We start from the raw sequence: 19,096 nt of genomic DNA on the forward strand, positions 1-19,096 counted from the left end.
AGAAGCCTTCCCAGACGCAGCTCCACGGGCTCCTTCTCCCTTGAGCCTGTCTGCTGTTGACTGCCTGCAGCAGCCAATCTGGCATTTACCTGCTATTTACTTCTTGCATGCACCTCACATTCCCAATAACACGATCATCCCCTAAGAATTGCTCATCCTCTGTTGTCTTCTCCGGCCTCACTGCAGAACTGAGCAAATAACAGAGGGGGGAAATTCTTATTTAATTGAAATGAAGGAGTCTGCTGCTCCTCCCTGAGAATTGGTGCCTCTCAGCCAATGTCTGAGATCTGAGCTGCGCCCCCCCCCCACCCAGCATCACCAGGTTGCCTTAAGGGCACAGATCATGCCCCTGCATTTCCCCGACTTGGTGAAGAGTCAAGGCTAAGCCATACTGGAGGTGGGGTTGCGGTGGCAAAGTTCTCGTTCTCAGGCCTTCCCCATTATTCACTTGGCTCCTGCTCCCAGCTCTCCTGGGCACGCGTATTCCTGCTTCTATTCATTCCACCCCACTCTGTCTCCATTCTCCATCCCGCACTCCAATCCCTTAGATTCCTACTTCATGCTGCAAAGGTAGACATGGTTTTTCATGACTTTTTGTCATCTCTGCCCTGGTCAAAGTCTCAGCGGCTTGTAAGGGCTGTCCTAACAGTCTCTTAGCTGGCCTCCCTCCCCCATCCACCCACTGCCACCCAGCTGAACCCATCAAATTCCTGCTCCAAACCTCAGATGATACTCCTTACCTGGCCGGTAGGATTAAATCCAGCCCCCTTCCATGGCATTCAAGGCCTTTCCAATCTGGCCTTGCTCACAGGCCAGACAGGCATCACTCCCTACTATATATCTCCTAGTGTTCAATGAATAACAATGTATGGAATGATTCTTCTCTTCGGGCTAGTGTTCTGGGACCATTTTGAGTAAATAATAAGAAAGTGTGCTCAGTAAACAAATTGAAAGGAATGATTGTTTATCCCCACTCCTGCAAAAGTGCTGTTAGTTTATGGGTTACTTGTCTAGATAAGGCATTATGCCAACCTATTGTTCTCCCAGTGGGAGGATTTCTGAGGTCACTGAACATCAGAGGAGAGATGTTTTAGTCAGGGCAAAGGAAACTTTCTATAACCTCTCAACCAGGTTAGTGGTTTTCCATGCCCACTCAGGCAGCAGGTCTCCTTCCCATTCCTCCTTGTTTCCTGTCCAGAGGTCTGACCCTGCTCAGGTCCTCTTAGGGCCAGGCCTGGGTCTCTTCTTGGTTACAACTTGGGATCCTCATTTTAATAGGATTCAGGTCCTCCTTCTGGGAACACTGCCTTATGTTTCCTTGGCCAACATCCATCCTGTCCTGATCAGTATGGGACCTCTGTGGCTTCACCCTGATCTTGGGAGAAAATCACAGACCCAGATCTTATGTTTTCAAATGTCTTTGAGAAGAGTGACCACACTTTATGTTCTTCCTTGAATCCAAATGTCCTGACAGTGACCCCTGCTTGCTGGCTTAGAGTTGAGTCCTTGACTCGTCCATGTAGCTCATGCACTGGGAAGTCTGGTGTCATCTGTTGGGCCAACTGTGCCTCTGTCCTTTCTTCTGCTCTTCACACCCCTCCCATACCTCACTTCCTCCCAACTCATCCGCAGGCCAGACCTGACAGTATTTGCTGGGACAACAGGAAAGAGGAAGGTGGAGAGGCCCTCTTGAGTGCCTGGGGACAGACATGTGATTCTTCTTCGGTGTTGGTCCCAGAGCCAGCTACGCAGGGAGCCTTCCTCCTCTCTCACCACACCGTTGATTTAGGAGACATGAAAATGGTGTGTGTGTGGGGGGGGGGGGGTGCAAGCATGCATGCACACACTCACTTATACATGTTGCCAGAGACAATGCGTGAGGATAAATATGTGATGGCCTGGAAGGGGATTTACTTTTTCAGGAGTTGAGAAGAAAAACCAGAACTGTAACACAAGAAACAAAAATGATGCCAGGATGAGGGGCGCCAGGGTGGCTCAGTGGGTTAAAACCTCTGCCTTCAGCTCAGGTTATGATCCCAGGGTCCTGGGATTGAGCCCTGCATGGGGCTCTGTGCTCAGTGGGGAACCTGCTTCTCTTCCTCTCTCTCTGCCTGCCTCTCTGCCCACTTGTGATCTCTGTCTGTCAAATAAAGAAATAAAATCTTTTTAACAAAAGGATGCCAGGATGAGTATGTGCATGTGGGATTAGTGACACTAGAGGTTCTGGGTTTTCAGAGCTAACTCTACTCTGTCTTAACTGTGTAGGTCAATAGACCTGTGTGGTTAAGTGGGTGGAAAACAATTAATATATTTTCCCCTCTTATATGCATTTTCCATTAAAAAGTTTTAAGCGCAAATATGGATGTTAATTAATAACCAGTTGGAGAGCACAGTTTAATATGGGAAAACCCAAGCTCAAATCCCTACTTTGAAAATGGCCAATTTTGCTATCGTGCCTCAGTTCTCCTACCTGTAAAATGGGGATAATAATAATTCACACAAATAATTGTCATTGCACAGTTCTGTTTACCAAGCACCATTCTGTGGGCTGGGATGATAGTAATGAACAGATCAGGCAATGTCTCTACTTCCGTGGAATTCATCTTCTGGTCAGGGAAGACTGACAATAAATAGGTATGAACAATGTTGGGTGATGATAGAGAGTGAAAGGGGTTTGCTATTTTTGAAAGGATAACAATGTATCTCTAATGAACTGATATTTGAGTGCAGACTGAAGGAAGCGAGGGAATGACCCAGATGGGTATCTGATGGAAGAGCTTCCAGGTAGAGAGAACATCAAGTGCAAAGGCCCTGAGGTGACAGTCTTAGGTATTTTGGAAATAGTGGAGAGGCTGGTGGGGCTGAAGAGAAGTGAAGGAGGGGAGAGTGGTAGGAGATGGTGTCAGCAAGCCCTTGTGTGCTTGTTAAGGATGGAACATTTCATCTGGCAAGCTGGGGAGCCATGGGGGGTGTTTGAGCAGAAGAGTGACAGCATCTGATTTAGAATGGCTTCTATGTAGAGAATAGACAGTAAGTACAAAGGTGAAAGCAGGAAGAGCAAACAACCAGGTGAGAGAAGACAGTGTTTTGAATCGAGGTGTTTGAGGTGTTAGTGGAGGAGGGGGTGAGAAGCTGTTTGTTTCTAAAAGCATTTCAAAGGTCGAGACCATGGAATTTATGATAGCTTGGGTGTGGGTGTGAGATGACTTCAAGATTTTGGCCTTGAGGAATTCTAAGAACAGAGTTTTTATTTACTAGATTAGAGAAGTTGGGAGGAAGATCTGGCTTTGGAAAAGAAAATTGGAAGTTAGGCTCGGGGAATATTAAGTTCGAAATGTCTATTAGATGTTCACATAGAGGAGAGCAGCAGATAGTCAGGTCTGTACATCTGGGTCTTAAGAGAAAGGTCAGAGCCTCGGATAAAACCTTGGATGTGATCAGCACAGAGGTGGTGTTTACCACCATGGAGCTGAGCAAAATCATCTAGAGTGTCAGTGGAGCTATCCCCTTCGCAGGAGTGTGAAGGTCAAAAGATATCAAATGGAAAATTCTTCTGTAAGCTGGAAGTGCTCTACACATGGAAAAGGCAAAGTGCATAAATACGGTAAAGAACGTAATTGTACAGAGTGTCTGCAGAAGGGTGAGAATCATAGCAAGGGGACCTTGGAAAGCAGCTGACCCACCCCTCACTTACCCTCTGTTACCCTCGAGGACCTGAGGTCAGAGAGGTTAAGAGGCCTGCCCAAGGACAGTCAGCTCATCAGTGGCTGAGCCGGTCCTACAACTGAGAAGCCCTAACTGCTGGTGCAGTGCTCTTTCCAAACACCACGCACCTGCTCACATTTACTGCTTCAGCTCTCTGAATCTGTTAACCGGGGCCAAGTAATTCTTCCAAAACAGAAATCTAATTATATCGCCTGGTGCTTTCATACATGCTATTTCCTCTGCCTGGAATACTCTGCATCCTCCTGCTTCTCTGTCTGGCGAATCCCAGCCCTGTCTCCATTCCCAGCCCTGTGCCATGAAGACTTCCTTGCCCTGCCGAGTGGAGCTGGTCCCTGGCCCTCCACGGGCCTGCGGTCCTCTGGCCCTGAGGCAGTCCTCAGATTTGCTGTGATCCTGCCTGCTTCTCCCGCCTGCTGGTGCGGCTCAGACTCTCTCCTCTTCCTAAGACCTCTCCACCCAGCCTTAGTGAATGGTGCTTAAATGTTTGGAGAGGAAGGAAGGAAGGAAGGAAGGAAGGTCTTTTCTCTTGCATTAGCTCAGGACAATGGCAAAGCTGCCATTTAGTGACACTTCAGTTCCTCTGACCTAAGTGTGCTCTTGGTTCACAAACTGACAATGACTGGTGGGGTGGGGAATGTCTTTTTTCTTTTCTTTCCCCAGGCGCAATAAGCAGGTGACTGGGGACCAGGAAACTATTCAGACATTCTAAGTGATGGGTGACTTCTTTTCAATTCTCTCCTATCAATATATGTGTGGCTGTTGTTTGTTTCCCTTTTGCTACAAGGGCAGATTTGTGCTTGTGTCTGGGCCGTGTAACAGGTGTGTATACATACATACACACACCTCTACAAGCCTTCCTGAGAGAGGCTGCACTCTAGTTTTCCAGAGGGACCGAAGATCTCCCAGAGAAATGCCCTCAGGTGGGAGGCAGGAGGCGGTGTTGTGCTCAGACTTGTCATCCTCGAGCAGAAAATTTGGACTTACTTCTTAACCTCTTGGCAACTTAGTTCAAGGTTAAGTTTGGAATTTCTAGGTCAAGTGTGAATTCTAAGAACTCCTTTCCACCTGCTCTTTAGCATGTTTGTTTTGGATAATTCTGTATTAATTACTGTATTTGCATTCTACTTAATTAAGTACCGTTCCGGTAGGTAGAGAATTACTTCTAATAGAAGTCATTACTGTACAGGTTATTGCCAAGTTTTAAGGAAGGGGACGGAAGGTGATGGGCATGCTGTGGTGATGGGGTCAAAGCCCCAGGTTTTGTTCCCAGTAAATGGTCAGAGATCCTGATAGGTTGGATTTGTCCAACTCAGGAGCTGCCTGAGGCCTGTGATGAGCCAGGCTAGAAAAGCAACTGTCCTTTCCTGAGGTTCGGACTTCTGAAGCTCTCTTTTATTGAGAGCTCTTGAGTAATCACTGTTAATCAATACAATACTGTAGGACACAATTAGGATTAATTAGCCCAGCATCCCAAGCAGCTCTGTTCCTCTGTGTGTGTCTCCTTGGTGTCTCCCCTTCTTGGCTCCTCCTTCCCCTAGAAAGAAAGAGTCTGACCAGTGTCCCCCATCTCCTTGCTTCCCATACTGCATCAAGTCCCCTGTCATTCATTTACTCATTCATAGTGTGGAGAGGGAGAACCAGGAAGCGGCATGAAGTGATGTGGGAAAGGCAGAAAGATAAAGCAATCAGAACATGGTAGAGAAAGAGAGGGAGGGTGAGAGAACATGGTGAAGGATGGAGATGATTTTTATTAGCTTTCAAGAGAGAGCTGCTGCCACAGAAACACTCAGAAGGCATTTTGTCTACTCTCCCAGCAGACAAATGGGAAACTCTCCGGCTCACCCCTTACCCCTGCAATACATGGAATATTTTCCTCTTCCTGTATTCATTAAAGGGTGTCTATCTATTGTACACATTTATGTTTTTGCAATGACAACAGTTTCATGATTCTGTAGGGAATGAGAATGGGGAGGTGGGTGTGGGGGAAGCAGATCTCACAGTGGTAGAAGGGTCTCAGGGGATCAGGAGACCTCCTCCCCGCCCCCAGCCTGGAACTCTGGGAGAATTGCTTTCCTTCTCTAGATCTCATTGTCCTTACCTATAATATAATAGATTTGGATTCAATGCCTTGTATTTCCCCCTTCCAACTTGATTTCGACCCCTAATTAAATGGATCGCTACCAGACTGGTATGCCCTGACACACAACTTCCTTTTCTTCTCTTGTCTGTGTCTCTCTCCTCTTGTCCAGAGTGTGTCTTACTTTTGCAAGTTCCTCTCCATTCTACACTTTATGAGTTCTGGCATTTCTGTTGCCCTAGAAAGTCTTTATTTCTGAGATTGTGCACTGTTTCCCTTTTTACAGCATCCCATAAACTCCCTTCTTGGATTCTTTCTTTCTTTCCCCTCATCCTGGCCAAATTGCTTCTCATCTTAGTTAAGGGGTGTGTGTGTGTGTGTGTGTGTGTGTGTGTGTGTAGGGAAATGCTTCTCTGGGGCTCTGCTTTATCTGGGATTTCCTTTACCCAGAATTTCGTTCTATAAAGTGATTCACTCTAATTCTTCCATTTCCGGCATATTCCAGAAAATATTTTAATGTTTTTCTTCTTCTGGCTTATCCAGTTTTATTTCACAGTTCTCTTTGGTTATCTCTTAAAATCACACTTCTCCATGTTTAATTTTTCTGGTCTTTTGTCTTTATCCTTCATTCTTTCGTTCTAAATCTTAGGTCACCTCTTCAAATTTTTAAAATACCTTTTTTTGTTCAGCAGAGGGCTCCCTTCCCATCTCTCGCGCAGCCCGGGCAGATAGAATCTGAAGCCCCCCGCCCGCCTCCCCGTCTCTCCCTCCCGCTTTCTAGCCATCAGACGCTAGATACTTAAACTTGTAAACAATCAGCCCTGATGCGTGATCTCGGTAAACCTTCGCTCTTAACCGAGAACACCCCTCTGCCTCCCAGGATCGCTAATCTCCGGGATGCCCTCCCCATGTTCCTGAGGTTATTTCATTCACTGCAGCTCCTACTGTTCCTCCAATCGTTCCGTAGGGTAGGTGTTGCTAACCCTAATTCACAGTTGAGGAAACTGAGGCTTGGAGAGGTTCACTCAAGGTCGTGTCCAGTGTAAAGTTAACCCTGATCCAGCCAGTTCTGGCTTTCCAGTCCAGCCCCACAGCCTCGCCTCACTCCCTTCGACTGCAGTTTATTCTAGATTTCCCCTGTTTCGTACGAGATTCTTTCTTTCCCACTTTCAATCCACAGGCAGGAAGATCGTCTTTAGCTAACAGGGCTGGAGAATTTGGGAGTCGGGTGGCGGGGGTGGCGGGGTGGAGGTGGGGGTGGGGTTCCTCAGGCTCCAAGGGTTGGGTGGGCAGGGTTCGGGTGAGCTGACACCCCGGAGAAGTCATGTTAGAGATGGGGGATGTCACCGAGGACAATAAGGCAGGATGTAGCAAAAGGTAGCAAGTGCTCAGGCGGACCTGGGTCTCGCCGTTCGAACGCCGGCTGCGGAGCGGGACTTGTGTCCACCCCCCGTGCGGCACACACTCGGCAGGCCAGGGGCGGGAGTCGGGCTGAGCCTGGGGACGTTGCGATGCAGGGCGCCCCCTCGCGCTGCTCCGCGCGCCTCGGGGCTGGCGGGTGAAGCGCCGGCCGCGGCAGGTCCTCGCCAACCCCCTCCTCCTTTTCGCTCCCGCTCCCTCCTTCTCTCCCTTCGCTCCCAACTCCTCCCCCACAGCCTCTCCCCCCCCCGCCCCCCCCGCTCCTTCAGCTCCCTCGGTCTCCTCCTCCCTGCTCGCACCCGCGCTCCGGGTCGGGAGCTAGTTGGAGCGCGGGGACTGCTGCCAGAGCCCAGCTCCGCGGAGCCGGGCGGGTCGGCCGCGCGTCCAGCGGCTGCGGGAGCAGCCGGAGCGCAGCGGGCGCGGGCCCGGGTCCGGACTGCACGGGGAGCACCGAACCCAGAGCCGGGGCCGTTCCGGCGCCGCCGCCCCATTCCCAGACGGGCCGCCAGCCTTCCTGGTTCGCCTCCGCCGCTTCGTGCCACCGGGAGCCGGGAGCCGCAGAGAGCCGGGCACCTGTGCTCGCAGCCTGGAGGTGAGTCCCGGGAGCCCCGGGCGTTTCCCCTGCGCGGGCTGGGGCTGCGAGTTGCAAACTTCAGCAACTCGGGTGGGCGGAGGGGTAGGGGCCCCGAGGCTCCAGCAAGTTGGAACCAGGTGGGAGAGGCCGCGGGCGGGAGGAGAAGGGGGTCCCTGTGCTCCCTCGCCCTCAGAGCTGCCGCTTTCCCGCCGCCCGCCTGCTCCGGGTCCGGGCGGCGCGGGGCCCTCGTGGGGCCGCGGCCAGGGCGTCTGGGTTGCAGCCCTGATGAGGACCCGCGGCCCGGGCCTGGAGAAGGGGACGGACGAATGAAAAGCTGAGAGAGCGCCGGGCGAAGGCGCTGAGACTGGCGCCGAGATGGAGGCTCACGGAGGGCCGACGAGTAAACCGGGTGGAAGGAGAGTGCAGGCGGCAGCGCGCGTGGGAACGCGTGGCCCGCTCGGAGTGTGAAATCTCACGCTCGCCGGCGTCCCCGCTCCGCCGCCGCCTGCGGGGCCCCCACCCGGGCTCTTCTCAGACCCCCTGCCCCGCCAGGGCCCCGCAGAGCCCAAACTCTGCCCTGCCAGGCCCCACACGCCGCGGCCCGGGAGCCCCGCGCTCCCGCCTCGGCCGGTGGAGAGAGGGGTGCGGTGGCGGGAAAGGGGGACGCGAACGGCGATTTCCTGATTTATTTTTCTCATGGTAATTTGTCTTTGTGGTTGGGGCTGCTCATTCACTTTCTGCTCACGTCGTGCGGGAGATCCAGCGCGGAGGGAGGGAGCGGGGGGCGCTCGGCCACAGGGAGGGATGGAGACAGGAGAGGGGATCCGGGACCCGCGCGGGGCGGGAGCCGAGAGGCAAGTGGCGGTAGGACGCGCGGAGGAAGAAGGCGAGGCTGAGGCGACCCGGCCGAGCCGAGCAGCGAGCCCGCGGCCCGGGCCGTGGGGGAGGTTGGGGGGTGGACAGAGCCGGCTCCTTCGCCTGCCGCAAACTTTAAACAACGAGGAGGAGCCACCTGAAGCGCGGTTCCTGCCTCCTCCCCATCTCCCGGTGTCCAATCCCCGGGTCATCCCGCCCGCCCAGCCGCCTCGAGCTGGAGTGGGCCCCGAGTTGGATGGGGACGGGTAGCCGCTGGTCTCTGCCCCCACCTCTGCGATCCCCTCCAGGCTTTCTGCGGTGGGGATGGGAGCAGCTGGAGCTGGGAAGGGCAGCTCACCCTCGGGATGCGCTCCTTCCCAGCCCTAAGCCTGAACAAACGCAACTGGCCTTGGAGGCTTGGAAGCTCGCCTGTGTCTCGACCCCACCACGATCTTACCTTTTCTGCCTCCAACCCCCATCTTTTTCCTTCAGCCCCTAGCAATTCCAATCTCCTCGCACATTTTTCAGGCACCCCGCTTCCCATTCTCCCCATCCTCCCACTTTGGCCTCATTTTGCTCTGAAGGCAGCAGCGCCTCTCTCCCAAGCGCCCTCCATGCCCGCCTCTCCGTCCTCCCCACCCCCACTTTCCCTCATCTTTTAGTCTATTCTTTCCCATCACTTCTCACCCCCCCCTTCTTGTTGACATTTAAAAGTGACCTCTCACCCTTTCTGAGACTGGATAGGTGACCTTGAGGGTGGGGCAGGGTGAAATCTTGAGCCTGAGAACTGGACCTCACAACTAGGAAAAGGGGAGCAGGTTAAGAAGCTGACTGGGAAAAACGGTCAGTATCCTGCCCCAAAAGTCGACCCCCAACCGAGGAGAAAATGGGAGACTATATCAAAGAGAGAGGGGGGTGTGCCACTTGGTCCACCAGAAGACAGTTTTGGGAGACCTGCTCAGCAGGAAAGGCTGCCTCTCTCCGAGCCAGGAAAAGTGTGTGTGTGGTGGGGGAGGGGTATCAACAACTACCAACACCAGTTTGGGAGGGGGGTGACAGATATTCCGTCTCTTTTCTGTTTCCAGGGAGTAAGTTCAAGAGCTGACAGCAGTTAGCATTATCATCACTTGGACATCAAACACTTTTTAAGTACCTACTGTGCTGGCTGCACCAGACTCGGTGACTAGAGATACAGAGCGGTCCAGGGCTGAGCTCATAACCAGAGAGGCTGCTAAATTCACCAGTTTGATTCAAAGAAGACATGTGTGTATTTGTTTGAGGAGGGGAATGTGAAAGGGGAAATCCATAGGCAATACAAAACATCAAGGACTTGGTGCCAAATGGTGACCTAGGGCATAAGAGAGTACTGTTTGAAGAAAGCTCTGGGACTCAGGGGGGACCAAGAGCTGGGCTTGTTGACTCTGCCTCCCTCCCCAGCAGCTGTCTATATCTGGAGGGTGGGAGAGAAAAGGGAAGGTCAGGAAGGGGCTCCCTTTCCACTTCTAGAGCCAGACCAGGAAGACAGAGAAGCTGAGAGGTCCACCCTGGTTCTGTGGCTTGATCTCCCATTCAGAACTGGTGGATTGACAGAAGTTTTCTTTTCTTTTTTTCTTTTCTTTCTTTCTTTTTTTTGCGGAAGCATTTTTGTTTTGGTGTACCCTTCTTGGCTTGTTTGAAAGCCCTTCAGTTTGTTACTTCTTGTTGAGGCTCAAATCTGGAAGAGGGCTTGGAGATTGTCCATATCGGGGGGTCACAAACTGTGATGCCTACAGAGGGCAGGCAGGGAACAATGTGCTGATCAGGCAGTTAGAAAGGCTGGACAACTGGATGCAAAAAGTCAAATTGTCCAAATAATGGTCTAAACAAAACCAATGTGTTGCCCTTGGGCAGACATATCGCCTATATTTATAGATCAAGAAATCAAGATCCTGAGAAGCATTATCTCTTTGTGTGTGTGTGTGTGTTATCGTGTCTCCCAGCACCTTGGGGATTGGTTGGAACAGCCCACAGTCTCTTCCCATTTCTGACCTGTTGGACTCCCAGCTCGCTCTCATCTTCAGGACCCATTAGGATTCTTCTATGATGACTTCTCTAGATGATGAGTTCCTTAAGGGCAGGGAGTCGTCTGTCTTCTCTAAATCTGAGCATTTCACATCCACTGATGCAAGATTCCAGATGCAGAGCCAGGATTGGAACACCTCTGCCAGTCCCTACTTCCCCCTCCCTTCCCAGCACCCTAGGAGCCCAGTGAATGTAAGCCAGCTTTGTTCTTTCCAAAGGAAGAAAATCCAACCATGACTTTTTGCTTCCCCTAATGCAGTAAACCTTATTCAGGGTTTAGATAAGAAAAATCTAGAACCTCACCTAGGGGATGTTCAGGGATCCCAAGAAATATCCAGAAAGTCTTGAGCCTTGAGTGTGGGTCTAAAAAAGGGAAGAGGAACCCCAGCAATGGGGAGAGGGGTGGCAGACATTTACAGATTAGCTTGGCAAGGCTGAGGATTAGTAGGTAGAGTATGTGCCCTTGGGAGGAAGATGCTGTTGAGTCCAATTATTTTGAACATTGATCATGACATTCTTGTTCTTAATCTTGGTAACTCTCTTACATCCCACTGGGAAATTTAACAAGGTAGCAACTCAGATCACTACCGTATAATCAACCAGTTTACTACTTTCTTTGAGGATGGAGGTGATAGAATGGGCACAGAGGGCAAAGGAAGTTACCTGATTAGAAGTGCCTGCCACCATGTAAACCTTAAATGACACTGGGCTGAGCCCCATGCCTCCAGCCTCCAGATGTTCCCTAAGATCCTCAAGTGTTAGCATTGTTATTGCCTAGGTGCAAGGTAGATGAGAACAATAGTGGCAGTAAACTCACATGTTCACCGTTTACTAAGCACCTCCTATACGCCAGGCACTGTGCTAAAAGCTGTGGATATTAGTAAACAAGACATATCTTTGATCTGAATGGAGGTAAACCGATATGACTAGGAGGACATAATGACTAGCCTTGCCTCGACTTCTGTGATGGAATTTACTGTGAGGGTTTTTTTTCCCCCTCTTTTCCCTGTAGGTTTGTCTGGGTGATCTGACAGCTAAGGTGGAGTTGTCCAAATGACCTGTCATCCAGGGTTTGTGGCTGGCAGCTCTAGGATGCCACCACCTCAGATCGTCCCTCGGTTCCTCAAATTTCTCATTCATCAAGGGCGCTGAATACCTACCTTGTACCTGTGGTGTACACAGAGGCATAGCCAGGCACCTGGAGATGTGGAGATGAGAACTGTTGGGAGGGAGTGTTGGTTAATCTTCAGAGTCTGAGCCCCACTGAGACCTGAGACCATCCTTCGCCTCACCCAGGCACCTAGATCATTAGTCTGTCTTCACTGACTGGTGACTCCGTGTGTGTGTGTGTGTTGGAAATAGGTACCTCTAATGAATGAGTTCTCTTCATGTTCAGATCTTTGCATATTAGTTTAGCCACCGCAGAGCTGGTCTTAAATCTACGACAAAGCTTAACTAGCTTGGTGTTAAATACAGGAAAAGAAGCCAAAGCAAGTGGCTTAACTAATGGAGTTTCATTGAATTGCCGAATGGAGCCCTTCTTTTCCAGCTTGTGTGGGCAACACCTGAATTTCACAGTGCTCTACCTTTGTGAACCTCCCTCTCTCCAACTTTCCATTTGATAACACGTGCCTTAGCTAAAGAGATGGCTCAACAATGGGTAATCTGGAAGGGGATCTTTGCCTATGCCATTCTCTGTCTTAGATGGAGGACTCTCCCCCAAGGCTTTCTTTTCGGGGGGAAAAAAATTCCCTTATAACTGGCTTGAATGCTAGAAAGTAGCAGGGAAAAATTCCAGCTGGGAGCAGAGTTCTGACAAGGAAGCAGGGTGCTGAATGTTCTGTGGCTCTGCCGTGTCACTTTCCTTTCCTTCTGCTGTAGTGCTTTGCTTTAGTGAGCATGAGAGATGAAAACCAAACCTTTGCAGAATGCACTCTTTAATCCTGACATTAGTCAGGGACTCACCAGTGAGAAATTACTACACTTGATGGCTTCTAAATGGAAGGGGGAAAAAATGAAGAAGAAGGTGGTTTCCTGTCTAATTTGCTGCTAGGCACAGGGAGGAAAGCAGGAGGAGAGACCCCTGGGATGGAGACCAGGCTTGGGAGAGTTTGACCTTGAGCACACCTCCCAACAGTTGGGCTGTTCAGCCTCCTCCAGTCTGACTTGAAACAGGAGGACAAGGATTCTGTTGGGCTGTTCCTGAGCAAATGGAAGCTTTAAAGGCAATGCTGTATGTGCTGAGTTGTGCCATGACACTGCCCTCATTGATCTGCGTTTAATAAGGATGACTTAATCAGACTTGCACCTGGAACTCGTTTGAATTTGAAGCCTTGTCAATATTATCAGAATATCTTTGCATTTGAACCAAGAATGTCTCTGGCTGGCCTCTTCTGTGATAAGAAAGGGTTGGTACGAGAGGATGGCTGGTGACCATCTGCTCTGTCAGTCCACTGCGAATCATATCGGAGCAGATCAACAGTTTAAATTCCCAAAGGAGGAGGCCTAGAAATGAGGGAGTCTGCCCCATTTGAGCACCTCTGCTAGACCTCGATTCCCCATCTGTGAAAACGAGGAGGTCAAATGGACCCTAAGACTTTCTGGCCCTCCAGTTCAGCCATCTTGAATGGAGACTCCAGTTACTACTAGATTTTCCAGGAAAATCTTTTTTTGTGGCTCACTTGTGGAGAATATTTAGTCTAAGACCAGTTTCTAGTTCCCTCCAGCCCCACTGCTGGTGAGACACCTGACTGCCGGTGCCTTCAGAGGGTACATGGTCCTTTTAGCCTCTGCCTGAGCCAACACCATTTGCAAGGTAAATCTGCTGCATATTAGGTATATGCATGTGTGCGTGTGTGTGTAAACATATGCATACACGTCCATGTATAAACATAGATGCGATGCATTGCAAAGCGGTGTTATCATTTGGCCATCTGCGATTTTGGATTATCCACAGCTCCGTTCACCTGCTAGAGTTGATGTAAGGCTGCCCCTAGAGAGACAATTTCAGGGAAAGGGCTGGTGGGGTAGCAATTTAGATCCATCCCTACTTGCTAACCCCATTTTTCCTCCTGAACCCCAACTCCCTCCATACTGCCCTTATCATTGTCCTGAAGGGCCCTCAGGAGCTCCCCTTTAAGGAGTACGAAAGAGCTTGCAGTTGGCTCTTAATTATTCAGGGATGGATGGATTCAGTGTGTAAAGCACCCGACCCAAGTCTGTTCTTTCCCTTCTTTTGGTGCCTGGGGTAACCTTATACCTGTAGTTTGAAGCTGGGGGAGATCTTATCATTTAATACAAACTTTTGTTTCTTGCAGCTTGTTCCTTCTGCTCCTCTTCCCTCAAGGTGCCCGGAGGGAACCAGGAGCCTCTGAGAGCCCTCCTCCACCTAGAACAGACTGCCTTTAAGGTCTGCACATTGCTCTGTTGACCAGGGTGTGTTTCTGCCCCAAAGCAGGACAGAAGAGGAAAATACCACCAGACTAAGTCTAGCTTGTACAGGGTCAGGTCCCTGTAGGTTTCCTGGGATTCTGGTTTTCTTCCCTTCTCCTGTTCATAGAGCTAGCTGGGCCCCCTCAGGAGTCTCCGTGGAGAGTAGGATCCTTGTGGTGAAAACTCCCAAAGGGACCAGCTCCAAGGAGTACTTCTGGGAATGCCCTTCCTGGCTGAGGGGGCATTTTCCTGCATAGACCAGGTACCTTGGGGCCACCTGCTCCCTTTCTCCCTTTCCTCTAACTTACGGAGCAAGTCTCTCGGCATACGGGGCCCAGCCTGGAGAGCAAGGCTCCACTGACCTCTGTATTCAAGTAACAGTAGCCTGGCCCAGTTCAGCTCTAACTCACTGGTTTCTATTAGAATCACCTGGAGAGCTTTGAAAACCTATAGATGACCAGCCCCATCCTAGACCTTTTAATTAAGTCAGAGTCCCTGAGCAATTGATATTTTTTTGAGCTTCCGATAATGCAGCCATGGGTGAGAGCCACTGACCTAAATCTTCGTTCCTAGGCTCTCCCTGGACTCACGCCAATGGCATGCAGAATCTCTTTGCCCTCAGCCCTTCAGAACAGCCAGGTCCTTTCTAGTAGTTACCAGCACAGCTCCTGGCATTCGGTTCATGGCTACTGTTTGTGTTCCTGTGTTCTGAATTTAATGACTTTCTATTATAAGCTGATTGTGGGAGCACCCTTCCAGGGTAATTTCTCTGTGGTCATTTCTTCTTAAAAAGCATTTATAAAAGCAATGCATATTCCTTCAACATCATTGCTTATTTCCTTCTAGATATGTAGATAACAAAATTGTGATTGTACCCTGCGGTGCTCTGTAACCAGCCTTTTCCATTTCATAACATACTGAGAGAATTTTCCCGTGTCTTAAGTATTCTTCTCAAATGGGCTTTCTAATGGCCTCCAGTATTCCATCATATGGATATGCTATAATTTATTTAATGAACCCTCTGTGAGTTGGACATCTAGGCTGTAAACCATTTTTTTACTGGTTTAAATAATGCTGCAGTGAACATCCTTGTACGTAAATCTTTGTGCCCATTGATGACTATTTCCGCAGAACAGATTTCTAGAAGTGGGGATATTTATGCTTCCTTTTAACATGGACCTTCTAGACATTTTTGACTCACTTCCGATCACAATAAAATTTTTTCATATTCAGAGCTGAAAAAACAAACTGTTTTCACTGAACTCCTCTGAGCCCGCAAGCTGGCTGTTTCACCCCCACTTGACCTGAAGGTCAGAATCCATGCCCTCGCCTGGTGCCTCAGCTCTACCTCCAGGTCTGTTCCACAAATTACTGCTACCCCTCTCCAGGTGAGTTCCAAGTCTCTCCTGCTCCTAACACCCACCCCACCCTGCCCACATATTTAGTTTCTTCTTTCACCTGCTTGGCTTTTTCTTCTTTGAATTTCCAGCCCAGGAACTATCTACATTTTCTGCCTTCAAGCTATTGTTCCATAATAACAGCTATTATTTATTGAGTTGTTACTATGCACCAGGCAGTCTCTTACACTTTGTATACCCATTCTCTCTTTTAATACTCATGGGTCTCTGTGTGTGTATTCTGCACAAAGTAACTGAAACCTTGAGAGAGAAAACAATTTGCCCAAGGTCACCCAGTTAAAACATAGCTGAGCTGGGATTTAAACCCAGACTGCCTGATTTCAGAGCCTAGCCTCTTAACTATGTATACTTTGTATACTTTGAATGTCTGTATATGTGTGTATACTTTGTTTCATCCTTGGCTTATGGTATCAATACATTGTTCACAAAGGCTCCATCAGCATCCTATGGACACAGACTGTGCCTTTCTCTAGCAGAAGAGCAGTTCTCTCCTACGAGTGGCAGGAGAGTGGCTATTTGTTAGGAACCCCTTTCCCTTTTTCACTTCCTTGATTCTGTCCTCATCCCTTCCTCCAGGTACCCCATGCCAGAAAACATTTCTTGCTTCCTCACTGACCAGCTGCCAAGATCCCAGCATGCCTTGCAGCTGAGCAGGCCCAAGTTTGACATATCCATCCCTATTGCAGCTTCCCTACCCAGTCAGAAGAATTTGGATGCTACTTGCCCAGTATGGCTTATAAAGCTGTCAGGGAGGCATGCTACAGCAATGATGAGGGGATAGGCAGTCTGACTTCTGTTGGATGTCAAATACTGTTTAAAGTGGAGGAGTGGATACATTTTTGTATTCTTGCCTCTTTAACGTCGTCCTTGCCCAACAGATAGAGAAATAGCAACTGAAACTATCCTTCTGATTTGATTCTGACCAAGAGCTAGGTGGTGATGTCATGGTGCTTGGATGAAAGACACATCAGCCTAGTGTTAATAACAGCCAGAGAAAGAAATGACATGCCCACAGACCTTCCCTAGAATCTAGGAATTCTGATTTTAGGAAGTCGGATCTTGTGATTAGGGATTCCAAAAGGGAAGATGGCTTATGGCAGGTGAGATTCTGAAAAATGAGGCTTCACATTTTTATCCATGAGTTGGATGAAACTGGAGTAAGCGAGCTTATCAAATTTGTTGATGACAAGACTGTGATGGGCAGCTCCTATAAAAGACAGAATAAATATTCAAAATGATCTCAACAGACTGGAATGCTGGGTTTAAACCAACAAGATGAAATTTAACAGGGGCAGATGGAAAGTCACATTTAGATTGCACAAATTAATTGCTCAAGTTCATGAGGGGATGGGGGCGGGAGCAGACTTGGCTTGGCTGCGGATCCTCAGGAAGAGATCTGAGGGGTTTAATTGTGCACAGGCTTTATAGGAACCAGCAGGGCGAGGGGCTTGCTCAAAACAACACCGTCTTCAGTGGTACGAAGAGACGTGCAGGGACTAGATTGGGTTCTTCCTGGTCATTATGTCCTCATCTCTGGACACGGATTTTAGAGGGGAGCCGACCAAGTCCAGTGTGCTACACGGAGGGCAGCCAGCAACAGGAGGGGTTAGGGAAACCCAGCTACAGAAGGTCTGGTGAAGGGAACTTGTCCACTTAGAGGGGGAGAAAACCCTGGGGTCCTGGATGCTGACTGCCAAAGAGGCAGGACTTCCGGTAGGAGAGAACATAGCTCATCTACCTGGGAGAAGCGGGAGACTCCAGAGTGGGAAGTACAGGAAGCTGGATTTTTTTCAGAATGAGCATTTTCCCAACCAGATGGGTTGTGGTGAAGCAGCACCAGCTGTCAGTCTTGCTGTCCAGGATGCTGCTGGGGGACTCCCGTCCTGGAGACAGATGATCGACCCGGAAGTGAACCTCTATCTCTGTGTGGCTCTGAGTCTGGAGGACACCTGCTTCCTTTCCTGATTGCTCTGGAGCAGTTGTTCTCAAAGCCACATCCCTGACCAGCAGCATCAGCTCCGCCTGGCACCTGCTGGGAATGTGAGAGTTCTTGGGCTAAACCCCAGACCTACTGACTCAGCAATTCTCAGGCCAGCACCCGGCAACCTGCCCTCTGACAAGCTCTCTAGGCCATCTGGATGCTCGCTGAAGTTTGAGAGACACGACTTTAGACCACACTAAGCTCTTCTTTCCGTTGCTGGGTGCTTGTGGCATTTCTACAACCCATAACACTTTCCTGGGGACGTAGTGTGGAAACTTGGAAGGAACATGGGTTTCAGGATGAAACAGACTTGAGTTCAAACCCAGCGTGACTGGTTTGTGTTTGCGGGTCTTGTATGAAATCCATTCCCTCCCTGAGCCTGCTTTTTGCACTATAAAGTGAGGAGGGAGGACTAGTTTAAGGGAAGATTACCTGAAGTAGAGGAACTCCTGTATATAGCTTACATTCACTGTTACTATCATGTCATCCTGGGAAGGGTCTTGTTTGCATAGCCATTGCTCAAAGGGAGGCCTGGGTGAAGCCTCCTCCGTTTCCCCTTAGCACCCACCAGCAGAGCGCTCCCTCAAGGCAGAGGCTGGTTGACTCTGGGTCTGCCAGTTTACTCCCCTTCTGGACAATGGAGAGCCAGGACCATTTTCCTTCCCACCCCTATTCCCGACCTCATCCTCGTGAGCATGAGCAAGTCCATCCTTCCGGTGGCCTGGGTCTTGCCAGACCTGATCTTCTAAGGTGTATGAGTCTAGCATGCAATTTGACTCACGAGAGCCTAGATGAAAGGACTTGGGCCCCAATAGTCCTCAGGAGCCTCTAAATTTACGTGAATAAGGAACTTGAGTTGCTGGTGTCAGCCAAGCTGGGCAATTGGAGTGGGTCCCTTGGAGCTGGAAGGTGCCAAGATCACCTCTGCAAGTCCCTACTGAGTCGTCAGTGGGTAAAGTCTCCAGTTCTTCTTGCCCACAAGGTGCCCATTCTATTTTTGGACAACAATATCTAATAGAAAGTTCTTCTATTTCTCTGAAGTCCGTGTCTCTCACTGAGGGTTCCATCCTTTCTCATGTGGCTGTTTCAGGTGAACCCAGCCACTTCCATGCCCCAGCTTTTCAAGCTTTGGAGACCAACTGCCTTCCCCACTCCTGTTAGTGCTCCTCTGACTTGTCTCTTCATCCCTAGGCACAGAACTCTGCAAGTCCTCCCACTTGTCTTAAATTGCGGTCACCAGGACCAAATCTAGTCTTCCAGGTGAGGGCCTGGCCAGCATACCCACATCAGTCCAGGCACCACAGCTTCTCTTCCTGCAGCCTCAGTTCTGCCCTGGCTATTTTTGGCAGCCGCGTGTCCCTGCTGACTTTTACTGAGCTAGCAGCCAACCATTCCCCTCAGGTTTCTTTATCATAATCTGCAACTCAGTCCCATCTTCCAGTCGTGTCTTTGTGTTGCACCAGTTTGCTAGGACTGCTATAACAAAGGACCACACACTGGTGACTCCAACAATAGAAGTGTACTATCTCACGGTCCTGGAGACTAGAAGCTCG

The 19,096-nt window shown here is 49.8% G+C and overlaps 1 protein-coding gene across 2 annotated transcripts in view; it reads left to right on the plus strand.

The window, feature by feature from the left end:
- The first annotated feature begins 7,482 nt into the window (after positions 1–7,482).
- Positions 7,483–19,096, plus strand: part of SEMA5B (semaphorin 5B) — a 113,841-nt gene continuing 102,227 nt past the window's right edge. The window contains exon 1 of one of the 2 annotated variants that reach the window (XM_004745445.2): positions 7,483–7,814. The gene's annotated coding sequence lies outside the window, so the exon portion shown is untranslated. The remainder of the gene's footprint in view (positions 7,815–19,096) is intronic. The other variant, XM_045088823.1, reaches the window with a different exon arrangement.

This window comes from Mustela putorius, unplaced genomic scaffold, assembly GCF_011764305.1.
Source record: "Mustela putorius furo isolate JIRA1106 unplaced genomic scaffold, ASM1176430v1.1 tig00003834_pilon_pilon_pilon, whole genome shotgun sequence".
Lineage (NCBI taxonomy): Eukaryota > Metazoa > Chordata > Mammalia > Carnivora > Mustelidae > Mustela > Mustela putorius.